Source organism: Bidens hawaiensis, unplaced genomic scaffold (genome assembly GCF_021521415.1).
Source record: "Bidens hawaiensis isolate Kalapana, Puna unplaced genomic scaffold, B.hawaiensis_p1.1 tig00062236_1, whole genome shotgun sequence".
NCBI lineage: Eukaryota > Viridiplantae > Streptophyta > Magnoliopsida > Asterales > Asteraceae > Bidens > Bidens hawaiensis.
In genome coordinates, this window is record NW_027501163.1 from 45,942 (window position 1) to 52,207 (window position 6,266).

Sequence of the window (6,266 nt, forward strand, 5' to 3'; positions counted from 1 at the left end):
GGTTTTCACCAAAACCACCAATTCAAGTTCCAGGTAGTCAAAGAAAACATCTATCCAAATCAAGGCTATAAAAGCAATAACTTAATCATCTCAATTATAGAGCATCGGACTAAAACTTAAGTTAATTGAAAAGGGTGAATTCTGATACCCGTGCAGAACGATGTATTAATGATTGCATCAAAAATCCAAGTCATCGTGCATGCGTGAGAAGGCGGAAACAAAGAGGGGACACAACAACGAGGGAACACGGCGATCGTACATGACGACGGGACGGTGTGTAACATCACGGAAAAAATCGAGTAAAAAATGCCAAAATCCAAAGTCAAGGGACCAAAACTGTTAATTTCCAAACTCGGTGGTTAAAAGTATAAATTCTGTTTTCCTGACCCATCGTGATACGCGATGGATCAGAAGAGAGACCCATCGCGTACCGCGATGGGTTGTCTGACACAATTGGACACGTGTGCCACGTGGCAGACGGTGGCACAATGTGTCGCCACGTGTCACCACGTGGCAACACGGCCGCCACGTGTCGCTATCCGGCACAACGCCTGCCACGGGTCGCCACGTGGCAGGTCTACGTGGTGACTCAGGCGACCTACGTCGCGATACGCGACGGGTGCCAAAAAGGCCGTCGCGTACCGCGACGGGCTTCCAAAATTTGTCTATAAATAGCAAGGTCCGGGATCTCATTTTCCACACACCAAAATCATTTCTCTACTTTCTCTCTAGCATCTCTCTAAGATATATAAACCCGACCCTCGATCCACCTCGAAAAGCGTGCCCCGTTTCCTCTATTTTCGTGCCATACCCTTGATAATCGTGCCACCTCCCGACGATGTTATAAGTAAGAAGATGTTATTAGTGTGGCGTCCTGACGATCATCTCGAAGTACGCGTCGTGAAGAGTTGGTGTCTCGATTTACGTGCCCAGGTGAAGTGTTGATCAAGCAAAGGTCGAAAGGAGATAAAATGGCATTGAAGTGCTGCTCGATTTTCTAGGATTTTATAAGCCAACCAAGGTAGGCATAATGCCCAAATAAAAATAATAAATTATTATAAAGGCTTAATACCCTAAGTCGAGGTTATACTCAATACCTCGATAAACAAAAGAAAATATAACAAAGAAAGAAAAAGAATAGAAAAGAAATATATATATATATATATATATGAATATATGTGTGTATAATGATTATTTGTTGTAAATATTATTTATGTAATAATGAGTATTCTTAAATAATAAAGAAAAGAATATATTTCTAGAAGAAGAAGAAACGTAGGGTTTTATAAATAAACTAAAGGTTTATGAATACTACTTTTTAACTAAAGGTTTTAAAGTAAAGAATAAGTAATCGAGGTGGCGATTATTAAACAAGACTAAAGGTCTTAAGCCGGATTGTATATCCGACTAACAAATGTTATACTCGTACTATAGGTGCGAGATAGCAAGGGAAAGATCCACGGACGGTGTTTGAAGCCGATCCCAATCAAAAGGTGAATACTCCCCACTTTTACAAACTTGTTTTTGAACGAGTCAACATGTTATATTAAACACTTTACATGAGACTAAGTGTCTCTAAAAACATTGTAAATAAGAGTATAAGCCTAGCCCTCAGGCTGTGGTATACGTTTGTCTGGATCCTTACATATGTGGTAAAATGCGGTGGGCACAACGCACCACGCTTGGTCACGACCTCCGGCCACGATGGGCCGGACATAAGTACGTTCGAGTGAGACTGACCATGTGTATATTCATGGTACCTAAGTAATGTCGAAACGTTGCGGTGTTTTGCTGAGGTGACCTAGTGTAGAGACTCGAATTTATAATGATGTTGTTTTAACTTAATTATCCTAAGCCAAGATGGGCCGAGACTTACGTGGTCTCGAGGGGTAATTGAGTAAAGAAATATTTTAGCGTCAGCATATTCACCAGCATTCGTTGCTGACGTATTTTCTAATATTTTGTAGGTAACCAAGATTAGAGCTTGAAGGACGAAGGGCTCAAGAATCCGATGGCTCGGATATTTTGTTTAAATATTAAATGTTTTTGTAAACTTATAAACAAATAAACCTAAACGGGACTTTTGTCTCGCCTTTTGTGTTGTAAATATTTATAATCTAAATCCACATGTTTTTATAAGACTTCTGCATTAACCCGTACTCTGATTTATTTACAAATGTGGTACCAACTATTGATCACACTCCTAGGCCTAAGATGGGGGTGTGACAGGTTGATATCAGAGCCATCGATCTTAGCGAATTGGGTATCATAAAAGAATACCCAAGCTTCGATCGAAGCATAGGAAAATATTATTTGATTATTTGAAATAGGGATAAGATTGGCTGGTAACTCTTTCTTTCCCTCTCCACATTCTAAACCACCTAAAATTAGATGTCTTTTGAGAAATTAATGGAGTATTATGATAATGAAGCAAGAAGAGCAAGAAAATATTACAAATTCCCAAAAGACATCATGAGTAAAGATTATTTCGAAGCATTTTTCAATTCCGACGAGGAGCACAATCAAACCAAGCCATATCCCGATACTAAACAAAGTCCGATCTACCATCTAGATAACACCCCAAATCAAGTATACCAAGCACCAAGGCACTCAAGTTACTATCCGTCAAGCTTACCCATGTACCAACCATCCGAAGTACCAACGTATCATCCTTCCGAGGTTCCTACTTACCAACCATCTGAAATTCCGCCATATTACCCATCTGGAGGTTCAACACACTTACCACCAAATCCTCACCCTTCATACGCTTTCCTCTCCAACCGACCATTCAAGGAGGAAACAAGATCTTCCTCATCCGACTGGATGCAATGCCACTCGGATCAGCAAAGGTGGCATACCGGAACTTCTACAATGGATTTTGCTGACTCCCGCCTCAACAAAGAAGGTCCATTTCGCAAACCCAGAATAAGGGTGACGATGCCATACGAGAATGTTCACTTGCCTGCAATGTCAAAAGAAACTGCCCAATCAATGGAAGAAAAGGAACCGGAGGAAGAAAATCTTGAAGAAGAGGAGACAGAAGAAGAACCGGAAGAAGAATACCCCGACAATCCAAATGAAGAGACGAAACATGAGAAAGGACCATTCACTCAACAATCCCCAAGTTATGGTTCTGTAGATCCCTACATGCAATTTCTTCAAGAGCTCAAGGGCAAAGCAACATCAAGCTTCCCACCGTACTCAGGAAAGATTCCATCAGTTGAAGAACGAACGAATGAGATCCGAGAACAAAATGAGGCTGCTGAAGCTTTCTTCAACTACCAATCCGACATGACTGCATCCCCATATCCAGATCCGAGAAACCATTACAATGTTGTCATGATGGGATACTGTGACACCCGGTAATTTTCCATATTCTTTAATCTTTATAATTAATCAAAATTACGTGTCATTTATATAATTTATATGAGGTATAAACCATAGTATACTTGAAATGTGGACGAGAACAGTCGTTAATGCCTATAGGATTGTATAAAGTGCCGATGAGAACGGCTATATGATGAAGATAGCCCAGTAATAGTTTAGAGGTGACAAATATATCAAGCTAAATATATATCTATGATCCAATATAAGGGGTAATGGTAAGACCATGCCCAGTAATGTCCTAATTCCCTAATTTGGACCAAAACGCCATAAACGTTTAAATAATAGAATATAGTCGCTGAACCGGCCAAATCAATGATACATTATACAGTGAGACGACCAAGATATGAAACTATGAAGGAATTAAAGGTATACTAGTCAAAATAATATGAAGTTAATAATTTAAACAATCCATGAAAGATTACAATATGGAGCACTATTCAACCGAATATAACTCCGGGCTAAATTTAAATATACATCATACCGGGAACCGAAATAAATACCGGGTTCCATACCATCTATAATACTTTATAGGTGACCAAATAAATTAAGAGAAGCTCATAATACCCAAGTCCAATATAAATTCCCTAACTTGTTTACTCGATGATCAACTCGTCCTAACGACTATCCACTTAAGACCCGAACCAAGATTGAACTTAGCACTACATTTGGACAACCAATATATTTAATAAGTGACCATAATACCTTCCCTTTGAAGCCCAAAGCCGAACCCCAACCTCTTCCCATTCAGTTTTAATGTGCAAGGAACAAACACCACATTAAATCTTATAAACCATTATCCATGCATCCATATGTATCATGATCATGTATCATCATCATCTTCAACATCATAATTGTGAATGTACTACATGATCAAGCAAAAATCTTCCTAACCATTCCCTATGGCCGCCTCCCCCATTCCCTCAAATAAACAACAATAAACACCATACTTTGATCACTATTGCACTTGATTTGATAAGATTATAATCCCCCAAACCAAGGGATGTGTTCCCTTGGGATTTCCTATAAATTAGACCAAGTACTTGGATGGAAAACACCACACACAAATTCAAGAAACATAGCTCCAAACCAACCTCTTCTTCTCTCGGCCGAAGGCAGCAGCAGAGCACCACCACAGCCGCCTCTTTGCAACCCGTTTTCTCTATAATGCTGCTCTGAACATCTTGAACCCTATATATCGTTGGAAAGCTAGAAGAAATCCTTAAACCGTGGTAGAAAGCCTTGAACGGATATCTGCCCGGAAGACTCGGTAAGAAGCTTTGAACCTTCAAAGGTCACTACTGGAAACTGCATTTTCCAGCAGTACCCCCCTCTCTTCTTTTGTTCATATCTCACAAACCACTTGGTATTTTTGGGTGATTCTTGTTTAGGAATCCAAGGAAACTCGCAAGGATCACGAACCACCTTTTGAACATCCATTTCCGGCTTCATTTCAGCATTAGGTTAGCCGAAAACTCGAGTTGTAACAGTTTATGGTGGCTGGAAAAACACAGATTCTGTCCAGCCACGGTCTCATCATTTTACTTGACCCTAATCCACCTATTTCATGTTATTTGAACATATTGTAGACTCTTAACATCGTGGTTAACGTCAAGGAACTTGGATCTCGTCTTCAATCGCTCAAAAACCGACATTCCCAAGGTACTAATGCCATATAATGTTTAGTAGAAAAACATGGACTAAGCCTAAGATACATATACATAATGAGGTGATTAGACATAAACATAAACTTGAAGTGTGTTGAAATGACATATAATTAAGGATAAATCATGTTAAGTAAAAGATATAAAGGATTTAAAGGGTGTTTAAGGAAGGTTAAGGTTAATAGAACACCTAGTTAAGGTAAAAATGATCTTGAGTAGTAAAACCCACTTATAAATAAACAAGATGATATAAATGTAAAGATGGAATTTTGGTTATGTTAAACTTTAAAAAGGGTATAACTAACGTATTAAAAAAACCGTATCGGGTTTGTCATAAAAGTAAAAATAATAATAGTAATAATAATAGTAATAGTAATAATGATAAAATATGAGTACTAGTAATAAAGATAAAAGTATAAATAAAAGTGCACATTAAACATAAGGTGCAATCCTTGCATCAAGTCTTGGAAATAAAAATAACGATGATTGTACGGGTAAAATACAAGGTACACGTATATTCCTATATACGCAAATGAAAATATAAATACCCATGTATAATGTTATAAAAACAAAGGATGTGATAACTATATGTTACGAAGACGAAAATACTAATAATACTTATCGTATACATGAGGAAATGATATATACAATTATTACACATATATTCCTATATATGTGCCATACGTATAAATATAAAATACGGGTTTTTGTGATGGACATTGCGAGTAACTGGAAGGGTGGAGGTGCCGGTAGTCGGGACGTCCTGTCTAGGCTGGTAACTGAATATATCATAGATGGGCCCGTTACCTACCTGGGGACTAACGATGAGAGCTCCAAAACCTATTAGGCTAAAGCATGTCACGAACGTCATGATTACCGACGAATAATTTGTATCGAGCATTCCCTAATGCTCGGAGGATATATATATAAAGAGGATATAACGGAAATACATAACAAGTATAAGACGTTGTCTAACGTCCGTATCGCTAATGTATAAAAAGTATACATATATACCGTCACCTCATAAGTATGTATCGGGCTAAGTATTAATAGTTATATATATTATGTACTGAAGTGCATACGTATACGATATAATACAGGAAACTCACCAAGTATAACGGAACATTATTCCTCATTTAAGGTGAGTCTCACAGCCCCTATTTTCACTATTTTCACTATGTTTTAAACTGTTTTCGGGGCGAGGGACACGTGTTTAAA